The 23,478-nt window shown below is 40.8% G+C and overlaps 1 protein-coding gene across 4 annotated transcripts in view; it reads left to right on the top strand.

Moving 5' to 3' along the window:
- LOC140546167 (cadherin-18-like) overlaps nt 1–23,478 on the top strand; it is a 180,434-nt gene that overhangs the window by 67,868 nt on the left and 89,088 nt on the right. For 2 of the 4 annotated variants that reach the window (XM_072669360.1, XM_072669363.1), the window contains exon 1: nt 11,370–11,526. The exons of 1 other annotated variant lie outside the window; for it this stretch is intronic. The gene's annotated coding sequence lies outside the window, so the exon portion shown is untranslated. Of the gene's footprint in view, nt 1–5,739; nt 5,776–11,369; nt 11,527–23,478 lie in introns of those variants that run through there. One more of the 4 variants, XM_072669362.1, reaches the window with a different exon arrangement.

The raw sequence follows: 23,478 nt of genomic DNA, 5'->3' as shown, positions 1-23,478 counted from the left end.
TCTCTGGGTTGGCACTAATGTAGCTAAGACGGAATGGAAGCTTATGATCATACGTTAGCATCATTCAAACTGAACCATCATGCCTAAATCATCACACACTTGCCTCAAAACCCTGGTCAAAATATGTGTTACTGTGAATAGCTAAGCAAGTGAGAGATGACCTGGTTTCCAAGAAGAGTTTAAAGTATTTCATTGAATATTTCTTTCATATTTTAAGACAAATTACTTTTAAATCCCATCTTATAGTAAAAAAAGGGCCCAAAACAAATGTTTGGACAGCCGGCATGGTGAGCCGGCATTAGTAACACCCGCTTTGACAAGTATAACAGTGGTTCAGTTCTTGTTGGGGGGATTTTCTCTAATTTTTCCTGTCCTTTCCAGTTCTTTGAGGTTCTTGGGGCGTCTTGGGGCGCACTGCTCCTTTGAGGTCTACCCACAGATTTAGCACTTTCCTTTTTCACTGACGTTGCGGTGTTAGCGTCCCTGTGCCACTGGCTGCAGCACACAGGCCCAAAGCATGATCCACCCATGCCTGTGCATTGGTGCAGAATTTATAGGAGACAGAATGCAATTTCGATGCTATTTTAAGGTGGAATGTTCGCTTCATGCTGCGAGATTAGCGCACAGCTAACTTTTTGTGCTGTTTATTTTGTTAAAATTATGTATTTAAAACATTTGATATGAGTCAGATCCAGTACATAAATTAATTGAAATCATGGGGTGTCACACCTTTATTGAAACTGACATTCAGAACCTATAACTGGGCAAGATTATGTAGATTTTGATTTTGAGGTTTTGAAAGTCAGTTTTCAATTCATTTTTGATTTTGTATTTATTTTTGTATGTATTTATTTTTAGTATGTTGAGGCTGTCAATATTTATATATATAAACAACCAACAATCATTGTTTCAACATTATATATATATATATATATATATATATATATATATATATATATATATATATATATAATTTAGTTTTCATTCATGTAATAGTGTATATTAGCAATGTTATTCTTACTGTTAATCTTAGTGTGTGTTAGCAGATAGAATCGTTTTCCTTCATCTGTAAATTAGCAGGTAGCATTGTTTTTTTTAAAGCAGTCTGTACTGTTGCAGTTAGCATGGTTATTGTACAGTGTTTTTTAATAATGCACTTTAGCAATTAGCATGCTTATCATACAACATATAATGGATATGATCAGAAAAGAAAAGTTGTTTTTTTTTAAAGAAAAGGCACCTGAAGCGGTTCCTCCACAGTTTACAGTTCCAATCATTTTGCCCATGTCCGTTATTTTAATTTGTGTAGTCACGTGGCTCCACCACATCCAGTCTGTGACATGGGATCAACCTGGAGGAGAACTCAAACACTGAGACCACTGAGCAACTCCAGCAGCTTATATAATCGCCTGGGAATCATGAGGTCACATGACCCAGCACTAGTGAATGCATATTTTGTGGCATATCTTTAGTATTTAAATAAAAAGTTAAATATTTAAAAGCCGTAAACAAGGGCTTTAAAACATGTTCCTCTCTTCTTTGCTTTGTCCTGCTTTGTTGGCATCAATTATCTGACTTTTCAGAGTACTGGGCAGCTGCTCTGAGGAGCCCATGGCTGCTGATTGTTGGGGCAAGGTTCTGACCTCTTTTTCTAACCATCACTGTGAACAAGCCAAAGCTCTAACAAAGCTACTTCAGGCTGGAGACCTTGGTAAAAGTGAGTAATCTGAGAGCTTAAATGGCTTGGGGTGCCCAAAGGTTTGTTTGATGCTCCTTTCATTTCTTCAAAGTCTACAAGTCTTGCTTAACCCCTTATGCTCAGTGACTTGCATCACACACTAAGCATTGCTATTCGGTAACTACATGCCAAGCAATGCAATGGGGGGTAGCCAGGAACCATGGGAGGTTAAAATCTTCATCTTTGAGCTTTATGCATTCAATAGACTTTTTGACCTGGGGTGGCCCATAGAATCGGTTGATGGACTGCCATGCAACGTCGTTTGGTCCATTTCAGCCCCAGTGCAGGATACCAGGATATCCTCTTTGGATACCTAATGTGTCTTGGCTGATTGGCCACTGATTTGAGGTAATTGCACAAATGTGATTTTCTACAAGCTGTTGCTTTAAAAGTCCTGCTTTGTTTACTTTCCCCCCAGCTTTTGAGCCATGGATTTTTATATTGATTTTAAATAATGCAGAGCTGTTGGTCTTATGCTAAATGTCAGACTGGTTAGAACAGCAGGTGCGAGAGAAGTGTGCTAGAATCCTTTCTCCTCCGGCCTGACAGCACAACAACATAAAGCCAGATTGACTGCCTGCACAGCGGCCACTCTATTCCATGAAGCACCGAAAGCCTCGGTTTAATATATATATAGTCGCCTCTACTAAGTTGTGGCCATTATGTCCTGCGATGATGTTTGAGTTCGATGTAATTTCATTCTGGAATTTCATGGAGAGGCCGTGATTGGATTTGCCCACGCCGCACATGCGAAGGAAGAGAGCAGCGAATCCTGCTTTGTTGGATTATTTGATTTGCTGGAAAGACAAACGACGGCCTTTATTTCCAACACCTCCTCCTCCTCCTCTTTCCCCCGAGTCGCACTCCGGCGTCCCTGCTCGACCGGGCGGGAGAGCTGCAGATGTGCAGACGGACTAGCCACGTCAGGTCATTGTGGCGTTGTATTGTGGCCTTCCGTGGAATTACGGATATCACTCATACTTGGCTACACAAAAATAATACACGCCACGGCGCCTCGGAGCCGTTTGAATGGCTGGAATGGGAACAACAGGATGTAATTGAAATGGTGATGGTCTTGTTCATTAAGTCTAATCTCGAGATAGCGGCGAGTGAATGGCTGCCCCAACGAGACGCCGCAGATAATTTGCTCAAGAGTAATTGAAAGAGAGTCAGTCCATCCGTCTTTGAAATGAACTCTTTTTATGAGCCCCAGAGGCCATAATGACCCAAGACGTACCATACTGTTAATGCGGCGTATATGCTTTGTGCAACTTGCTGAATAATTGTCAATTAATTCATTTAACGCGTGTCATAGACAATATGCAGCTCTGTAAAGTAGAGGACAATCCGCAGCAGGACTCGCTAGAGCACGCCACCCACTCTCTCTCACTCTGTTTTTAGTCTCTTGAAACAATGAGTTCCGATGACCGGCGGACTTGTCTGACGCATTTCTCTTAGAATGACAACAGGGCAGCGAGCAATATGCTCTGATAATTCATCATAACATCATTGGGTTTAATACGGAGTGAAGGAGAAGGCCCTGGAGAAAAGCGTCCATCACCGGCTCTCCGTTTCACAATGCATCATTAGCTCGATAGATCACGGCGGCCTGCTGCAGTCCCCGGTTCTGCACTGAACAAGCTGCAGTTCTCTAGCATGGTGAGCTGTTAGCATGGTTATTGCACAGCGTTTTATAGCGCAGGCTTATTAGCAGGTAGCATGACTGGGTTATTTGACAGTGTTCTATGGCAGATACAGAACAGTGCCATGGTGGCCGTACAATGTGCCATTGTAGAATAGCTTTGTTGACTGCTAATATACAGTGCAGAATATTTAACGCTAACCATGCTAACAGCTAATGTCTCTGTACTGCAGAACTGTCATATACTGTATATTATTTGTACACTGTACATTAGTATATTCTGTATATTTTTCAGTATTTTGTATCCTATATATTAGAAGTTAGCATGGTCATTCTACAGTGCTCTCTGCTATATATGAAATCAAATTATTAGCACGTAGCATGGGTATTGATTAATATTCCATAGTGTACATTAGCAGTTAGCATGGTTATTGAACAGTAGTCTGTCCTGTAAACTGGCAGGTAGCATTGTTATTATACAGGCTTCTGTACTGTAGCAGTTTTTACTCTGTTCTATAGTGTAGATTAGCCATTAGCAATGTCATTTTTTGCAGTGTTTAATACTGGACATAGAGCATAGAGCATTGTAGGCCATTGTAGAATAACCATGCTAACATAATATGTTAATATATATATGTAGTGCAGAACTGTTATATACAGAATATTATTGGTACGCTGTAGATTAGCATATTACATTGGTTATTGTTCAGTGTTCTTGATCGTATGTTAGCAGTTAGCATGGTAATTCTACAACACTCTATGCTATGTATTAAATCAAATCAAATTCAATTATTAGCAGTTAGCATGTATATTGCACAGTGTGCTGTTCTGTAAACTGGCAGATATCATAGTTATTATACAGGCTTCTATACTGTAGCAGTTACAGAAGGTTTTTACACTGTTCTATAGTGTATATGAGCCATTAGCCATGTTATTTTACAATGTTCTATAATTGATGTGTAACAGTTACCATGGGCAACAGTTTATTTATTATAAAATAGTCTAAGTTGTGCATTAGCAGCGAGCATGGTTACTCTACTCATGTCAGTAGCATGGTAGTTTTACAGTGTTTTAAAGTGTGTATTAGCAGGAAGAATCGTCCCTTTAGCGTTCTCGTCCATTAATTAGCATGTAGCATTGCTTATTGTACAGCGTTCTGTACTGTTGCAGTTAGCACATTTACTGTACAGGGTTATGTAGTGCATTTTAGCCATTAGCATGGTTATCATACAAGATGCTGTGGTGACTCTGCAGTGTTCTGTTCTGTACACTGTTAAAAAGTATACCTTTAGGAACTTTTCATGGTTCTTCCATTTGAAACTGTGGAGGAACCGCTTTGAGGAACCTTCATTGAAGGTTTTAACAGTGTATACTTGCATTCAGGGTCACTCCCTTGGTCTACGGCATCTGTTTAGAGGGATACATGGACATGGGAATTCTAGGAATTCCAATTCCAATATGGTGATAGTCTGTTCTCATGTACTCTACCTGGATCTGCATAACAGTGTATACACATTTACCCTGATACCATGACTATTGTTATGTTAGTGTACTAAATGAAACATGAGCCATAACCTGGTAATTCCACGGCATTGTTCAGAGAACATCAGCAGCTAACATGATGTTTCTACAGGGTTCCACAGTAAATACTAGCATTACATTAGTCATTCTGCAGGATTAACAGGGTTAAAATATGAATGTACTCTGCAACCAAACCAGCGTGTCATGGCCTCTATACACAACGCAGTTGTAGCTTTACTCCTCAGGCTCCTCTAAGTGAAAATCATTACTGTATATTAACGCTGGCGTCAGGCCTGGAGGCAGTGCTGAAGACTATGCCAGTTTGAGTTTGGTGATCTGCAGGGTCCACCACAATGTGCTGGACCCAGTATCACCTCCATGACTGCCAAATATTTGCAGTTACAGATGACGGAGCTTGTTTCATACCTTCCCGAAAACGGCGATGTAATCTCTCCCAACACGCGTAATCTCACTTTGGCATCCACAGGCAGCCAAAAGCGTCTGACTGGCAAAGGGAAGGGAGAGCGCCGCTCCAGCTCTGTGACTGAGCTTCACTGACGGCCTACGCAGGTCATTCATCTGCTCTGTTGGCAAGACCCTCGCATACCCCCACACAAACTGACACCCTAACCAGCAGCTTGAAATGAGATCCATTCAAGTGCATAATCTGTTTCTTTCCTGCGATTTCCCAAGCAATCTGTTCTGCCCCCCGTCCTCTTTTTTTTAAGCTGCCTATGCCCCTCTTTGGCACAGCATCTATCTGATTACGGCTGATTGGACAGACCTGAACCTGATCGGGATGCATGCTGCACATCATGGATGCATGTTGCCACAGGTCTGATGGCATTGAAGGTGCTTGTATGTGTATGTCATGGTAAGTAATATCTGAAGGACTCACTACAATACCCAGCATCCATTGCTCAAAATATGTCTCACAACTGTTAGGAATCACAGCACAGATGCAGAAATAGGTCCATGTTTCCATTTGTCCAGATCAGCCCGGTAAGATAATATACTGTACAGTTTTAGCACATGTTGAGACATGCATATAAAATGTAATTAAAATATAATAAAGAAATATTCTTTCTAGTTTGTAAGATGAAGCTCCTAAACACTGATGATGTGTCTCTGTACAACACTGTATAGGGTGCTAAAGGTTTTGCATCAGAGTAGTTAAAAGTCAGAGACGTTCCCCCCACTGTTGCATGTTTACACTTTTTCAAATGTTCTGTTTTCCCCATCAGTCTAATTTTGAAGATTCTGTTTTTCCCAATGTTCATCTTTATCCAACATTTATTTATTTATTTTTCCCATCTTCCTATTTCTTCTTTTTTTTTATTTTTCCCACCATTGCATTTTTTCAGTGTTCTGCTGTTTTCCTACATTCACTTCCCAAAATTAAACATCATCCAATGTTCTGTTTTTCCCACCTTTACATTTTTCACATTGTTTTTTTACCCACTTTCCTAATTCTCCGACCTTTCTAGTGTTCCGCCATTGTATTTCCCCCTTGTTCTGTTTTTTTTCCCACTATTAAAATTTTCCCACGTTCACTTATTTCCAACATTAAACTTTATCCAATGGCAGATTTTTCCCACCTTTAAAGAAATATTCTTTCTAGTTTGTAAAATGAAGCTCCTAAACACTGATGATGTGTCTCTGTACAACACTGTATAGGGTGCTAAAGGTTTTGCATAAGACTAGTTAAAAGTCAGAGACGTTTTCCCACCATTTCTGTTCTTCCCCCTGTTGCATGTTTCCACTTTTTCCCACCTTTACATTTTTCACATTGTTCTTTTTCCCCACTTTCCTAATTCTCTGACCTTTCCAGTGTTCCACCATTGCATTTTCCACTTGTTCTGTTTTTTTCTCACCATTAAAATTTTCCCACGTTCACTTATTTCCAACATTAAACTTTATCCAATGGCAGATTTTTCCCACCTTTAAAGAAATATTCTTTCTAGTTTGTAAAATGAAGCTCCTAAACACTGATGATGTGTCTCTGTACAACACTGTATAGGGTGCTAAAGGTTTTGCATAAGACTAGTTAAAAGTCAGAGACGTTTTCCCACCATTTCTGTTCTTCCCCCTGTTGCATGTTTCCACTTTTTCCCACCTTTACATTTTTCACATTGTTCTTTTTCCCCACTTTCCTAATTCTCTGACCTTTCCAGTGTTCCACCATTGCATTTTCCACTTGTTCTGTTTTTTTCTCACCATTAAAATTTTCCCACATTCACTTATTCCCAACATTAAACTTTATCCAATGTTCTATTTTTCCCATCATTCTAATTTTGAACATTCTGTTTTTCCCAATGTTCAACTTTATCCAACAATTCATTTTTCCCGCCTTCCTATTTCTTCTATCTTTTCATTTTTCCACTGTTGCATTTTCCAATGTTCTGCTTTTTTCCACTGTTTCATTTTTCCAATGTTCTGCTGTTTTCCTACATTCACTTCCCAAAATTAAACATCGTCCAATGTTCTGTTTTTCCCACCTTTACATTTTTCACATTGTTTTTTTACCCACTTTCCTAATTCTCTGACCTTTCTAGTGTTCCGCCATTGCATTTTCCCCTTGTTCTGTTTTTTTCCCACCATTAAGATTTTCCCATGTTCGCTTACTCCCAACATTAAACTTTGTCCAGTGATATATTTTCCCCACCTTTAGATTTTTCCCAATGTTCTGTTTTTCCCATCATTCGAATTTTGAACATTCTGTTTTTCCCAATGTTCAACTTTATCCAACATTTCATTTTTCCTGCCTTCCTATTTCTTCTATCTTTTATTTTTCCCACTGTTGCATTTTCAAATGTTCTGCTGTTTTCCCACATTCTCTTCCCAAAATTAAACTTGATCCAATGTTCTGTTTTTCCCACCTTTACATTTTTTCACATAATTCTTTTCCTCATGTTCTGCTTTCCCCACCATTCAAATTTTCTCACATTCTCTTATTCCCAAGATGAAACTTTATCCAATGTTTGATTTTCCCACCTTTAGATTTTTCCCAATGTTCTATTTATCCTGCCATTTTACCCCTCCCCACTTTTCCCCCACTATTCTGTTTTCATCGTTTCCCATGTTTCCATTTTTCTCACCATTCTACTTTTCCCAACAATCTTTTTTTCTCAGCACTCTCTTTTTGTTCTACCTTTCTATTTTTCCCACTGTTCTGTTTTTTCCCATTGTCTTATTTTCCCACCTTTACATTTTCCTCACTGTTCCACTCTTCCTACTATTCTATTTTTCCCATTGATGCTTTTTTCCAAAATTCAAATTTTCCCACTTACATTTTCAATAATTCTATTTTTCTCAGAGCTCTATTTGTTCCATTCTTCTGTTTTTCCCACGGTTGGAATTTACCCACCTTTCTATTTTTCCACCTTCCTATTTTTCCCACCATTGCATTTTTCCACTTTTTCAAACACTCTGTTTTTCCCAATGTTCAACTTTATCCAACCTTTTTTCCAGCGTTTTGCTGTTTACCCATGTTTTCTTTTTCCCAAAATAAAACTTTCCATTTTCCTATTTCTCATATCTTTCTATTTTCCCACCATTGAATTTTCCCAGTGTTACGTTTTTTTCCACCATTCTACTTTTTCTTACGTTTTATTTTCCCCACTTCTGTTTTTGCCATCGTTCCCCATGTTTCCATATATCTTATCTTTCTATTTTTCCCATTGTTGAATTTTTCCAACATTCTATATTTCTCTCCATTCTCATTTTTCCAACATACTGTTTTTATCATCTCTCTTTTCATTCCACCCTTCTTTTTTTCTATTTTTTTTTCTCCAATTTGTTTTCCTATCATTAAATTTCTCCGCTGTTCTATTTCCCCCACTGGTTTACTTTTTCAATAATTCTGTTTTTTACAGATCTCTCACCTTTTTGAAATTCCCACTGTTGGAATTTTCCCACTCCTCTTTTTTGCTCACTTTTCTATTTTTCCAGAAGACAAAACAGACAGCCTAGACTAAAAAGTACTAAAAAACTACTGAACACACACACACACACACACACACACACACACACACACTTAAACACATATACACACATACACACCCAATCCACTTGTGTTATTTGTTCATACCACTAAGAGATGAAGAGAGGGATTAGAGACTTTCCCAATAGTTGAACCCACACCTTCGATTAGCTGTCTGAAGCTGTCATATCCCAACACACACGCACGCGGTACTGTGTCAGCACTGTGGGGAAGGAGGGGGTCAAGTGGGCACTTTTTCACTGTGTCACAGTCCCAGAAGCTGCAGCCTGAGGGGGGGATAAAGCGAGTGATTGTTAATGTGAAGGTAAACAGAGAACACTCTTCATTCCGTATCCGGTTTACATCCGGCTGGGCTCAGGAAATGGAATGTTAAATCCTGAAGCGCTGTTGACTCTGCAGTGGATCAATAAGGCAGGCAGTGCGGCCCGGAGCGCGTTTCAGAGCGGGCCGAGAATTCCATTAATCTGTGAATCACACAGTGGGGTGTGAATGATGGCGTGATGGAGTTTGCTTTTCTCCGTGTGAGACAGCCTCATTTTACATAAGTTCACCTCGAGCCCACCTGCTAGGACGCACGGGGCAGAGCCGAGGGGGGGGTGGAAAACAAGTAAATAAATAAACAGAGCCGGAAAGATAAATCATAGGCCTGTACGGAGCGAGCCGGAGGTGAGTGATGGATAGAGCCGGCAGACGAGGCGGGAGAGGAAGGTTTGATGGCACTGAGCTTTAGTGAAGCAAAAGCAGCCCTTTCCCCCCCCCCACAAGGCCACAAGGTTTTAGCACATTCTCATCCCCCTGCTGTCTCCGGTGGGCTTCTACCCCTCCCCCGTTAACTAGTGTAGACAGACAGAGAGTGAGAGAGAGAGTGAGAGAGTGAGCAATGAGGTGAAAGAGAGGGAGAGAGAAGAGGACATGGGGAGAGGGAAGGAGAGAGAGCAAATAGGGAAAAGAACAAGAAAGAGGGAGAGAGAGAGAGATAGAAAAGAGGTAGAGAGGGGGTAAGAGAGAGAGAAAAGAAAAGAAAGAGAGGGGTAGAGAGTGACAGAGTGAGAGAGGAGAAAGAGAGAGGTGGAGAGAGTGTGACAGAGAGAGAGGAGGTAAAGAGACAGTGAGTGAAAGGAGAGAACGAGGGAGTTGGGGTACAGAGAGAAAGAGAGAGGTAGAGAGAGTGTGACAGAGAGAGAGAGAGAGAGAGAGGAGGTAAAGAGACAGTGAGTAAAAGGAGAGAACGAGGGAGTTGGGGTACAGAGAGAAAGAGAGAGGTAGAGAGAGTGTGACAGAGAGAGAGAGGAGGTAAAGAGACAGTGAGTGAGGGGAGAGAGAGAGAGAGAGAGAGAGAGAGAGAGAGAGAAGAGGTAGAAAGGGGGTAAGAGAGAGAGAAAGGAAAGAAAGAGAGAGGTAGCGGGTGACAGAGTGAGAGGAGAAAGAGGGAGTTGGGGTACAGAGAGAAAGATAGTGGTACAAAGAGTGTGACAGAGAGAGAGAGGAGGTAAAGAGACAGTGAGTGAAAGGAGAGAACGAGGGAGATGGGGTAGAGAGAAAGAAGGAGGTGGAAGAGAGGTAGAGAGAGAAAGAGAAAGAGAGGGAGAGAGAGAGGGTAAAGAAACAGTGAGTGAGAGGAGAGCAAGAGGGAGATGGGCAGAGAGAAAGAAGGATGGGGAAAAGAGAGAAAGAGAGAGTGTGTGAAGGAAAAGTGGGAGTAAAGAGACAGTGAGTGAGAGAGGACAGAAAGAGGGTGGATTAGAGAGGTAGAGAGAGAGTGTGAGAGACAGAGAGACAGAGAGAGAGACAGAGAGAGGGGTTTAGAGTGTGAGAAAGAAGGAGAGAGACAAAAGAGAGAGAGAGAGAGAGAGAGAGGGAGAGAAGATTGAGGGGTAGAATAAGAGCTACAGAGAAGAGAAGAGGAGGAAAGAGAGAGAGAGCAGATAAAAGGAGGATATAGATACTAAGGCAGAGAGAGAGAGAGAGAGAGAGAGACGGATAGAGGGTGAAAATGCATGCCCTTTGTACTGGAGGGGCTTCACACTCATCCGACCTGTGCATCACTCATTCACTCCCCTCTCCCTCCTCTCCCTCCTCTCCTTTTCTCCCTCATGTTATTAATTAGGCTGCTTTTGGAGCGACATGATAGCCTTAAACCAAAACTCTGCCTGAGTGAGAGAGAGAGAGAGAGAGAGAGAGAAAGAGTGAGAGAGAGAGAGAGAGAGAGAGAAAGAGAGAGAGAGAGAGAAAGTGACAGAGAATCAGTCAGACAGACAGAGAGAGATAAAATAGGTAGAGGGAGGTATAGTGAGGAATAAAGCCTGAGAGAGTGAAAGAGAGAGAGAGAGGGGCTGAGTTTCAGCGTATGTGTGTGTGTCTGCATGTATATGTGTGTGTGTGTGTGTGTGTGTGTGTGTGTGTAGCTAGCCAATCAGAACACCCCTCCTGAGCTGCGGCTGGCTGGCAGAATTGGGAGCCAGCGGATGGTTCTGGGGGGTACTGCGAGCAGCACATGCACGCACACACACACTCACACACACACACTCGCACACACTGTCTCGCGCGGAAAATGTGGAGGAAAACTGGCTGTAGTTCTTTTTACTGCAAAGCCTTGTCACCTTTCAAGGATAAAAGCGCAAGGTAAGAGGCTCTTTTTTATCCTTATCTCCCTCTCTCTCTCTCTCTCTCTCTCTCTCTCTCGCTCTCTCTCTCTTTCTGTCGTCTTGCATCTGCCAAAAGCTGGCGGAGCAGCTCTCGGCTTTGGCGTGTGTTGAAGCAGCGCTGGGGGGAAAAGTGTCTTAGGCGCTGTCTGCAGTGCTAGAATAGAGTTGCTGTCCGTGGTGCTGGAACAGAGTCGTGAGATTGTGAAGACAGAGAGGAAACAGGGAAAGGCAGACGCTGTCCATGGCTGCTTGAACAGTGCTGCTGTCCGTGGTGCTGACAGAAAGTGGGACTGACATAAGACATAAGCTTAGATAAGTAGAATCCAGCATTCAGGTTGCACTTTGTATAACAAACATTGGCACAAAGATCAGTTTCACGGAGGACTGCTGTTTCAAGGAAAACTCCCCTCAGAAACCGAGACTCCTAAGGGCAACCCAGCATCTTCTGGGCTCCTGTCCATGGTGCTGACACAGAGTCACTATCCATGAATCCTTGGTTCTTTCACAGCTGCTGGCCATGGTGCTACTAAACAGTCACTATTTACAGCACTTTTGGAGAGCTGCTATCCTTGGTGCTGAAACAGGGACTCTGTTTCAGCACCAAGGATAGCAGCTCTTTTTGGGAGGGAGGGGGGTATGTTATATTGGCTGTCCATGGTTCTGAAACACAGGGTATCTGTCTGTGGCGCTTCTCTGCTGTCACTGTCCATGGTGCTGACACACTATCGCTGTTTGTAGGGCTGGAAAAAGTAGATGTCAATTGCTTGACTGTGCCTTTGAAAACACTGCAGTGGCCAAATCATACTGAGGCAAAAGCAGTGCCTATCGATTCTGTCAGTGCTTCCCTTTATCCCAGAATCGCCTCCCTCCATCATGTAATCCTTTAGGCGTCCGTCTCACTTTCCCCCTTAACAGACAGCGGCATGAGACAGCACACAGAATGGCTTTTCCTCACAGTTTCTCTGAGCTCTCTGATGGCTTCACCATCTGCTCAGGGCAGAGAGGTTTTTGCTGTCTTTCCTGCTACATTCTCAGCTTTCTTTATTGCTTGCTTGTACCACTGTGTATATACACAGTGATACACACACACACACACACACATATATATATATATATATATATATATATATATGTATATATACACACACACACATATATATATATATATATATATATATATATATATATATATATATATATACAATTCTTGCAATTCTCAGGTGCTATCACAGAATTGCTGAGCTTGAATTTAATGTTGTTTATGAGTCTTTATCTTGTCAATGGGGCATAAAGTCTCGCCAGGTAATACTGAGCAGTGTGTCGTGCCTATCCAGTGTTGCCACACTGATTTTTTTGTGCCTCAATCGACACTCACAGAAGGGTCTGAAGGTGTTCTAGCTTAGCTGTGCCTATGTAAGCAGGGCTTTTAAGCAGTGGCCATGTCTAGGTGCCAAACATTACAAAAAAATAAGTGGCTCCCTTGGAGTCGCTTTTCCTGGTGTACTGCAAATCCTATAATGAACGATCAGTCTGGGGCGTGCTGGGGAATGTGAGGCATGAACAGGGCGAGACTAGAGCTTACAAAACCTCTGCACTTCTCTAAAAATAACTGCGAAAAAGAGCTGCTGCTCTCGAGCTTGATACAAATGGTCTGGTATCATAAACTTGATTATGGATGGTTGTTTACATGTTTTGAGAGTGCTCAAATAATTGGGTTTTTCAGCATGGATGGATGCTGGAGAAGTTATTTTTATTTGCTCCTTTATGATAATGGTTCCTTAGTGGTTCCTAGCTTGTGTGCAAGATTCTTGGACAAAGCCTTAACTGCTATAGTGCCATTATACACAAATCTTTGAGAAAACTTGTCTATAAAGAGAGTTGGGAGTGTGAAGAACCTTTAAAAAGGTGCAGTGCAAGAGAGCACCTTTGCATCCTTAAAACCCTTTTAGTGGCTCTGGTGCTTTACATGACCATTCTGTGTAACTAAGACATACCCATGTTAGGAACCATTCTAAACCTCAAAGAACCTCCACACACCCTCTTATATAACCTCTTAAATACCTCATAGGAGAACCACTTTTGACTCTCTACATTTCAATTGGTTCTAGGGAAAGCAATTTACATAAGGTTATAGATAAATATAAGAGTTGGTCCTAGAACTTTTTCATTATGTGTAAATACTCTCATTTACAAAAATGGTTTTCCCAGGAAGGGTATATTTTAAAAATCTTTAGGGGGTCAAAGGTGGGTTTTTTTCTGCGGCATCATGCAGATAATTCTTTTGGCAGATATTTTGTGAGACTGTATGTGGAGGTTGTGAATGGTTCTTAATGTCTGTGTGTCTGATTTTTCTGAAGAACCATTCACTAACAGGGTTTTAGGGACCCAAGAATGGTTCTCCTGCACTGCACCCTTTAAAGGTTCTTCACACCCACACAAAACTGTTCCTAAATATGGTTTGTTAGAGAAACAAAAGTGGTTCTTCTGTGGCATCACTATTAGAACCCTTTGTGTATAATGTATAGGCACTAAAGCAGTGAGGAATTTGTCCTTAAACCATGTGTCCAAGTTAAGAACCTCAAAGCCTGATTTTAGAGAATTGTATGAAATGAGGAGCTTCTTGAGAATGAAGTTTAGAATGGTTCTTCATGGTTCTGCATGTCTCATTTACAAGGAATGTTTTTTTCTAAAGAGGGTTTCGGGCATTTTCACACCTATAGTTGGTTTGCTCTGGTCCGAATCAGTTAAGGGATTTGTAAACATGGAGGTTTTCCCCTTGGTTTGGTTTGTGTTCACACAAGGAAAAATCCAAGAGCACCAAAATGTGTCACAACAAACCACATAAGAATGAACGTTCTTTCTGCTGATTGGTCAGGCCTGTCTGGGGTGGCAGCAAGACAGTAAATACAGGAAGAAGGTCCTGTGGTTTGGCAGATTGCAGGGAGCAGATTGCAGTTTAACCCAGAGAAACGGCCGAGACGGCATTTGCTCAGAGCTGTATTAATTATCTGGCCAGAATTCCAGTTTACACCTGGCTATGGGAGCAGAGTACAGCTGACAATTTCAGAATCGATGTCAGATCACTTTCTTACCACCAACAAACCGCTTCAGAGTATGTTTGGGACCGGATCGGTACCACCTCCACACCAGGGTCAAGGTGTGGTTGTCTGGTTCTGCATCTGAGTGCAATTGCTGCATTCACATCTGCCCAAACGAATCACACAAGGGGCAAAACTAGTCCACCGACCTAACCGGATTGAAAAGTGCAGGTGTAAATACACCTATAGGGACCCAAAAGTGGTTCTGAAAGTTCAGAATGGTTCTTTCTCATGTTCATGTCTCATTTATAAAGAGACCCCTCCACTAAAAGGGTTTTCGGAAACCAAAAATAGGAGCTTCTACACTGTAATTAAAACAAGCTCTCTATACTTCCAACAAAAATGGTCTCTTGGACTACAGGGTTTTTACGAAATTGACACCTGGTCTCTGAGGGATCGTGGTTTGGACCTGATCTACAGTCATGAGGCCACAGTCAGACAACAAGATTTGCTAATTCGAGGAACATGCAGAGCAGGGAGAAAGAAGAACGGGAATGAACATTTGAGGATTGTCATTGTGGAGAGAGAGAAAGAAAATGAGAGAGAGAGAGTGAGGGAGAGGCCTCTAAGCCTCTGTCTGATGAGAGCGCTACTCTGTTCCAATTAGCATCCTAATTAAGCGCACTGGATTCTAATCAGTATTGCAAATGTGTTTTGAAGACCTCAAGAAACCTGCATGAATTAGACAAGCCACCTTTTGCCTTTCGAATGCAGAATCAGATAACACCTGGCTGAGCGGGGACGGCCTGCATCGCCCTGTCTGCCTCGCCCAACGCTAGTCGTTGGTTGATTGTTAATTAATTATTTAATTAATTATTTATTTATTTATCTGTATCTCGGAAAAGGTGCCGTCTGTCTCATAGGGAGAACGCATTGATCACAAGGTCACTGGCGATTCCGTTTTTTGGCCGGTTCCTCTAAATGTGTCAGTTCATTTAATGAGCGAATTAGTCGCATTATGCCACATTAACCCTTAGCTAAAGGTCAGCTTTTCTGCTTTCCACGTCAAATTTGCATTCACTCTTCAAAAGCTACTTGCATGGCTTGCCGTAGTTGACTGAGTTTGAGAGCAAACTGCACCTCACTTAAAATAAGGGCTGTTTAAAGTCAATAGACTTTCGCTTTAGCTAATTTAGCTGTCTGCAAACTTTTGTCTACTTTTGATTAACACTGTGTAGTTCTTTATTTCCAGACTGTATCCATCTGTTTCTCTGCTTACTTTGATATCCTTCTTTCACCCTGTTCTTCAATGGCCAGGACTCCACAGGGCTGACCACCACAGAGCAGGTAGTATTTGGGTGGTGGGTCATTTGTTGTGCTGGTATGAGTGTATCAGACACAGCAGTGCTGCTGGAGTTGATAAACTCCTCAGCCTCACTGACTGCTGGACTGTGGACAGTCCACCAACCAGAGATATCCAGCCAACAGCCAGCATCCTGTGGGCAGCAGCATCCTGTGAGCACTGGTGAAGGACTAAAGGATGACCAACACAAACAAACTGCCCAGCAACATATACAGAGCTTCTGTCTCGGACCAACTAGGTAGGAGTGTCTAATAGAGTGGACAGTGAATGGACAAGTCCAGCAGAGCTCTGCTGGTCTGATCCACTGGTGTTAGTGCAACACACACTAACACGCCACCACCATGTCAGTCAGTGTCACTGCAGTGGTGAAGCATGAATGACCCACCGCCCAAATACTACTACCTGATCTGTGGTGGTCAGTCGTGTGGGGTTCTGACCACTGCTAATGAGAAAAGAGAAACAGATGCACTTCAGTCTGTAATTATAGAACTACAAAGTGCTGCTATATGGGAAGTGGAGCTGATAGAATGGACAAGGAGGTGGTGTTAGTGTTGAAATGTTGAAAAGTGAAAACATGAATTATTAATTAACAATCTAATTTTTGTCATCAGCAAGTTGAAATACAAATTCAGTTAATTAATTTCCCTAATTAATAGGTCACAGTAACATGGATCAGCATGTAAAACTGGAGCTTTCTGTGAGCTACTGTGTTTCAACCGCTTGATAAAAAAAGCTCAATGCTGCCTTTATTGTTGTATGCACTCCAGTACTTTTGGAGTAACTGAGCGTACACCTTCAGAACACTTAATAGTGAAGCGTATATTCCTGTTCATGCGCATGTGAGTAGTATGAAGTTATATGATATCATTAACATACACTATGTGGACAAAAGTATTGGGACGCCTGCTCCTTCATTGTTTCTTCTAAAATCAAGAGAATTTACAAATAAGTTTGTTCCTGCTTTTGTTGGAGTAACTTTCTCTACTGTCCAAGGCTTCCTAGTAGATTTTGGAGGAGCATTGCTGTGAGGATTTGATTGCATTAAGCAACAAGAGCATTGGGTGGGAGGTCAGGGTGTTGGATGATCATCACCCACCTCATCCTGGAGGTTCATGTTTATCTGAGTCCTATTTTATTGGCAATACTTTTCTACATGGACTAAACAAGCTGTATGTGTGTGTGCTCATTTGCACATCTGTGCCAGCAATGGGTGGAACTTGGATGGAATGGAAATTTAAGACCTGCAGCCAGTTTCAGCTGCTTTGGTGAAAAAAAAATGGCTGATTGGGAAAACACAGCACACACACACACATCTGGCCAGCTGATGCACATCAGAATGCTGGCCAAACATCTGCCCTCAGATTATCTGTATGGAGCCATGCACCTCATTTTACATACTACCACTAGAGCACTTGCTGCTATATGAGCCTAGTACGAGTCGAGTAGGCTGGACACCGGTTCTCCCTCATGAGTTACAGAACCTGATGAATCTTATTATTTATTATCAATTATTCATTTTTTATATAGAAGATTTAAAAAAGGCATGGCATTTGAACCATCTACATGTATGAATTCATCTATCTTGCAGTGTTAACATGCTGGACCCCAGGTTTATTATTAAGTTATAAGTCCTAATGCAAAAATCATTAGGATTTATTTGGCAACTGTTTAGTTTAGCTAATTTCATGGTGTCCCACAGGGTTCTGTTTTAGGGCTTATGAAGCTTATGCTAATGGTGACAGTAATGTAGTCATTAGAGTGAAGAACTGAAGTGTGAGCTTACACACAGGGTTTAAGGTTTAGAAACACAATGTTAATTCAAGTCCACTTTACTTTCCTTTTTTTACTTTATTTAATGAAGAGATAGCTGCGGCCACACCAGCACACCACTACATCACTAAATGTACCACTGAAATGTAATTTAAATTTCCCTGTAGAAACAAACTAGAGGACCCAAATACAGTATATGGCCACTCTCTGTGTAATAACCATAGCATTCACACAAATTATATCACTTCTTAGCTTATATGAACATTTAGAAATAAATATCCTGGGTTCTGGAATATTATAATTTATGAAATTGTACATATTAATGCCAGATCTTGTTCTGGAGGATATTACAAAAAGATTTCTTTATATACCAGTGCATTAAATAGAATTAGAATATTGTGAAAAGTTTATAATTTCATACAAAAAAGTAAAATGTCATATATTTTATGTCAATTACATGTAAAGTGACATATTTTTAGCCTTTTTTAATTTTACTTTTAAGCTGTATAAGCTTACATCTCACATATACAGACATCATCAAAAAATATAGCAAATCTATAGAAATATAGTATAATATTAAATTCAAATTTCGGTAAATTACTGATGAAACTGTATAAATACAGTGTATCCCTCGGTCTAGTTCAGCAGAGGCAACCAGCATCATGAGGAAGACCATCATGCTAAACTGACAGTTATCCAGAAGGTGATCAGTGACACCCTCCACAAGGAGGGTAAGCCACAGGAGGTCACAGCTGAAAAGGCAGTCTGTTCTCAGAGTGCTGTATCAAAGCATATTATTGGAAAGTTGTCTGGAACGGGAAAATGTGGTGGGAAGAGGTGCATGAGCAACAGAAATGACCTCAGCCTTGAGAGGATTGTCAAGAAAAGTCAATTCAAGAACTCTGGAGTCAATGAAGTCAATGTTTCAAGAGGCACCACCACAAACATCTCTAGGCAAGTGTGTACAACTGCTGCTTTCCTAATATCAAGCCACTCCTGAACTTCTGAGTGGACTGTTGCTCAGTACTCCAAAGTCCTCTTTTCAGATAAAAAAGTAAGTTTTGCATTTCATTTGAAACTCAAGGTCCTAGAGTCTGGAGGATGAGTGGAGAGGCACAGAATCCAGGGTGTCTGAAGTCTAGTGTGACGTTTTTATAGTCAGTGATGGTTTAAAGGTGCCATGGCATCTGCTGGTGTTGGTCCATGTAGCAGTCAACGTAGCAGATCTGCTGACAAGCATTAGACTTAATACCTACCCACAGTGCCAAAACTCCTACCAAATGGTTTGCTGGCCATAGTACTTGACCAGCCAGCCTACTCTCCAGGCCTGAACCCCAAAGAAAATCTATGAGATATTGTCATGGGGAAAGTGAGAAACATCCGACTCAGCAAAACAAAGGAGCTGAAGGCCGCTATCAAACCCAACCTGGGCTTTACAAACATCTCAGCCGTGCCATAAGCTAATTGTCTCCATGCCATGCTGCACTGACACTGTAATTGGTGGTAAAGGAGCCCCAACCAAGTGACATTTCTGTATTATGCATCCTTTTCTGTTTGATTTTGTGAAAAATGTTAATAATAAAGTTATTGGATTTTTCATTAGCTATAAGCCATACTGTTTAAACGTAATGCAAAAAAGGTTTGAAATATGCCACTTTACATGAAATAATAATAATAATATAACAAGACAAAGGCATCCATTACTTGTTAACCACAGAAGCCTTGTAGGTTCATTGTAAAATCTCCTGACTTTTTGATTATATTTGGAGTAAAGGAAAACAGACCGTCACCGTATGCTTTCTCCAAGATGCATTTTTCTTTCCATATTTACAGACATTTACTCAGACATGTATCATCTCATAACAGCAGAAACAGCAGCTCAGTTTCCACTGCCTCCATAAGAGACGAAGAGCAGAATGTGTTTGTGAAGGCTGCACTCTGGGGCAGCATGGTCTACTGTTCTCTCTCCAGCACCGCACTCAACCCCCATTAGCCCGAGGCCAGCCGCTCGCGTTCTTTTCAAGGCCGTCTTCAGTTTGGAGCCCACCGACTCAGACTCAGTCAGCCTCGATTAGAACATCAATTACGTTTCATCAGCCACCAGCCTGAGGAACAGATGTGAAATAGTGCGTTCTGGACATGTGGATTTTGGGCCGCAGTCTTGTTTGCGATGAACAGCACTCTGAATGGTCAAAACCCTTGTCTGGATTTCAATCAGTGAACCATTCAGCTGATGCGGTTCTCATTGATGGAGTCTTTGCAGCCTTAATCATCACACAGAGTCATTCGAGCGGTGATGAAGTGCATCATAAACAGCTGATGAAGCAGATGAACCAGTGAATTACAGGGTTGAGGCTTCATGCAGACTTAGTAGTAACAAGCAGTTTAACCCCTTAACAGTCCAAGGCTTATTACACAGTCCAAGGCATGTTACTCAGTACAAACTGGTGGGGCTATTCTTCTTTGGTAATAGAGGTGTGTAATAACTCATGGCCCATCAGTAATCCATAAGCTTTTAAGGGGGTTTTAACTGGTTAAGTCCAACTTAACAAAATACAGTACTGTGGAAATGTGTTACCAAGCTGAAGGCCACTATCAAACCAACCTGGGCTTCACTAACATCTCAGCAGTGCCACAAGCTGACTGCCTCCATGCCATGCTGCACTAAGGCAGTAAATGGTAATAAAGGAGCCCCAACCAAGTGTTGAGTGTATAAAGACATTGGACATTTCTGTATTGTGTGTCCTTTTCTGAAATATTTTAATAATGAAGATACTGGATTTTTGAATTTCATAAGCTATAAGCTATTATGATCAAACATAATACTGAAGAAAGGGTTGAAAAATCCCACTTTACATGAAATTAATATAGTAAGTAAGTAACTACAGGGACTTGCTACTGTACAAACTGGTGGGGCTATTCTTTGGTAATAGAAGTGTGTAATAACACTCATGGCCCATCAGTAATCCATAAGCTTTTAACGGGGTTAAACTGGTTAAGTCCAACTCAACAAAATACAGTGCTGTGGAAATGTGTTACCAAGCTGAAGGCCACTATCAGACCAACCTGGGCTTCATTAACATCTCAGCAGTGCCACAAGCTGACTGCTTCCATGCCATGCTGCACTAAGGCAGTAAATGGTGATACTGGATATGAAATTAATTAATTGGATATGGTGATAATGGATTAAATTAATATAGTAAGTAAGTAACTACAGGGACTTGCTACTGTACAAACTGGTGGGGCTATTCTTCGGTAATAGAAGTGTGTAATAACACTTTCTCATTTTACATACTACCACTTGAGCACTTGCTGCTATATGAGCCTAGTACTGAGTCCAGTACACTGGACACTGGACCCCAGGTTTATTATTAAGTTATTAGTCCTAATGCAAAAAATCATTAGGATTTATTTGGCAACTGTTTAGTTTAGCTAATTTCATGGTGTCCCACAGGGTTCTGTTTTAGGGCTTATGAAGCTTATGCTAATGGTGACAGTAATGTAGTCTTTAGAGTGAAGAACTGAAGTGTGAGCTTACGCACAGGGTTTAAGGGGTTAGAAACACAATGTTAATTCAAGTCCACTTTACTTTCTTTTTTTACTTTGTTTAATGAAGAGATAGCTGCGGCCACACCAGCACACCACTACATCACTAAATGTACCATTGAAATGTAATAAAAATTTCCCTGTAGAAACAAACTAGAGGACCCAAATACAGTATATGGCCACTCCCTGTGTAATAACCATAGCATTCCCACAAATTATGTCACTTCTTAGCTTATATAAACATTTAGAAATAAATATCCTGGGTTCTGGAATATTAGAATTTCTGAAATTGTTTCTTGTTCTGGAGGATATTACAGAAAGATTTCTTTATATACCAGTGCATTAAATGATATTAGAATCTTATGGAAAAGTTGAAAAATGTCATATATTTTATATCAATTACATGTAAAGTGACAATTTGTTTTAGCCTTTTTTAATTTTACTTTTAAGCTGAATGAGCTTATGTCTTATATATACAGACATCATCTAAAAATATAGTAAATCCATAGAAATATAGGCCCATCTGCAGTCCATAGCCTTGTCAATGGGTTAACTGGTTTAGTCCAACTCAATGAAATACAGTGACGGGTGATTCCTACAGTAAACATATTTTATCCTGTAAATCACAATACAGTCATTTTAGAAGGATTAGATTTTTCAGCAGTTAACAATAATCCATCTTTGCTAATGTTCATTTTCCATTATTTCCAACTGGAACACTAGTTTTTATTGTCACGCAAACAGAAGGACGTCTTTATATCCTCCAGAACTGTTCATAAACGCAGAAAGCTGTACAGAGAAAAGCATCCAGCCTTTTAGATAAACAGACATATGCTAGTGGTCTGTTAGCACTAGCTACGTCAACTAGCCGAGCCTTTTACAGCTTGTATCTTTCAGCTGGTCTGAAAGTATGTAGTAAACTGATACTAAGCATGAAATGTGTCACTGATTTCACTTAATTTCACCCAATTTATGGAAAAAAGGAGTAATAAGGAACTTGAACTCGACTCGCCCTGCCACCATTATTTGATACTGCATGCTACATAATGCTAGCTAGCTACACGGTACAGAGAGACAACACTTCCTTAGCCAGGACGCTAGTGTCATAGCATTACCCAAATAAACTATTTGTACATTAAATTATGATCAATTTTGCAGTCTGGCGACATTTAGTTGCTGACATCATCAGTTTGGTGTAAGAGAAACATTTCTTAATGTTTGTAGCTACGTTAAGTATGTAGCTACCTAGCTACACATGCTAGCTCCATTTGATGAAGATCGTCACAACATTTAATGTTTTGAAATGTTAAAAAATGATATATTAAATATTTTCATGTGCCAAAAACAGTGTCTTTGTTTACAGTATATAGTTATTTTACTGTTCTTTAAGGTTTAAGGTGTTACAATGAATGCAGTAATGCCTTTTAAAGTAGGCTAATGTTTGCTGTGATAAAATCTGATGGCAACACAGGGCTTTAATTACTGCTAGGATTATTACTGTAACGACAGTATTTTACAAGTACTGTGACTAAAGATACAGTTTTCATACTGTGAAATTTACTACAGCAACTTTTAAGCTAAGTACTGTACATTTTATAGTGTGAAGGTCAACATTTTCATGATCTTCAATTGTTTAAGTGGGTTTTAAGAAGAGAGATTCTACGTGTAGCCTGTTATCATCCTAGTCCTTCTATCCACTGCAGTGCCGAACGGTTCTGGTGATCCAACTTCCCTGGCGTGGCGTTTGCACAGCCTGGCTTGCTTAGAACCAGAGAACCAGGCCACAACACAGCTTTTTTTTTTTTTCTCTGGACAGTGACACAAGGCCAAATTGATGGACAGTTGGCGAGGGAAGCTGTTGACTTGGCTGTAATGAAAACACCACTCCTAGTCCACTCTTTCCACAGCTTTGCTCTTATGTAGCGCTGCTTTGAGTGACAGTCTGGAGTTCAGTGTAACGATCCATTTAGATAGCCATAAGTGGACACAACGAACGTATAGTGGACGTTGCGGACATAGCAGACATAGCAGACACACCCACAACAACACCACATAGACGAAGGTAGTCGTTTTCCATTGCACCTTCAATGGTGCAGCAGTTACAGTCTAGTACAGTCTAGGAACTTCTGCACCATTTAAGGTGGAATGCTAAATAATGTTACTATAAATAATATAAAAAAATGTTCCAATATACAGCACTAAACACCAGTAA

Source organism: Salminus brasiliensis, chromosome 23 (assembly GCF_030463535.1).
Source record: "Salminus brasiliensis chromosome 23, fSalBra1.hap2, whole genome shotgun sequence".
NCBI lineage: Eukaryota > Metazoa > Chordata > Actinopteri > Characiformes > Bryconidae > Salminus > Salminus brasiliensis.
The sequence above is the reverse complement of the archived record's forward strand: the minus strand, read 5'-3'. Positions and strand labels throughout refer to the sequence as shown.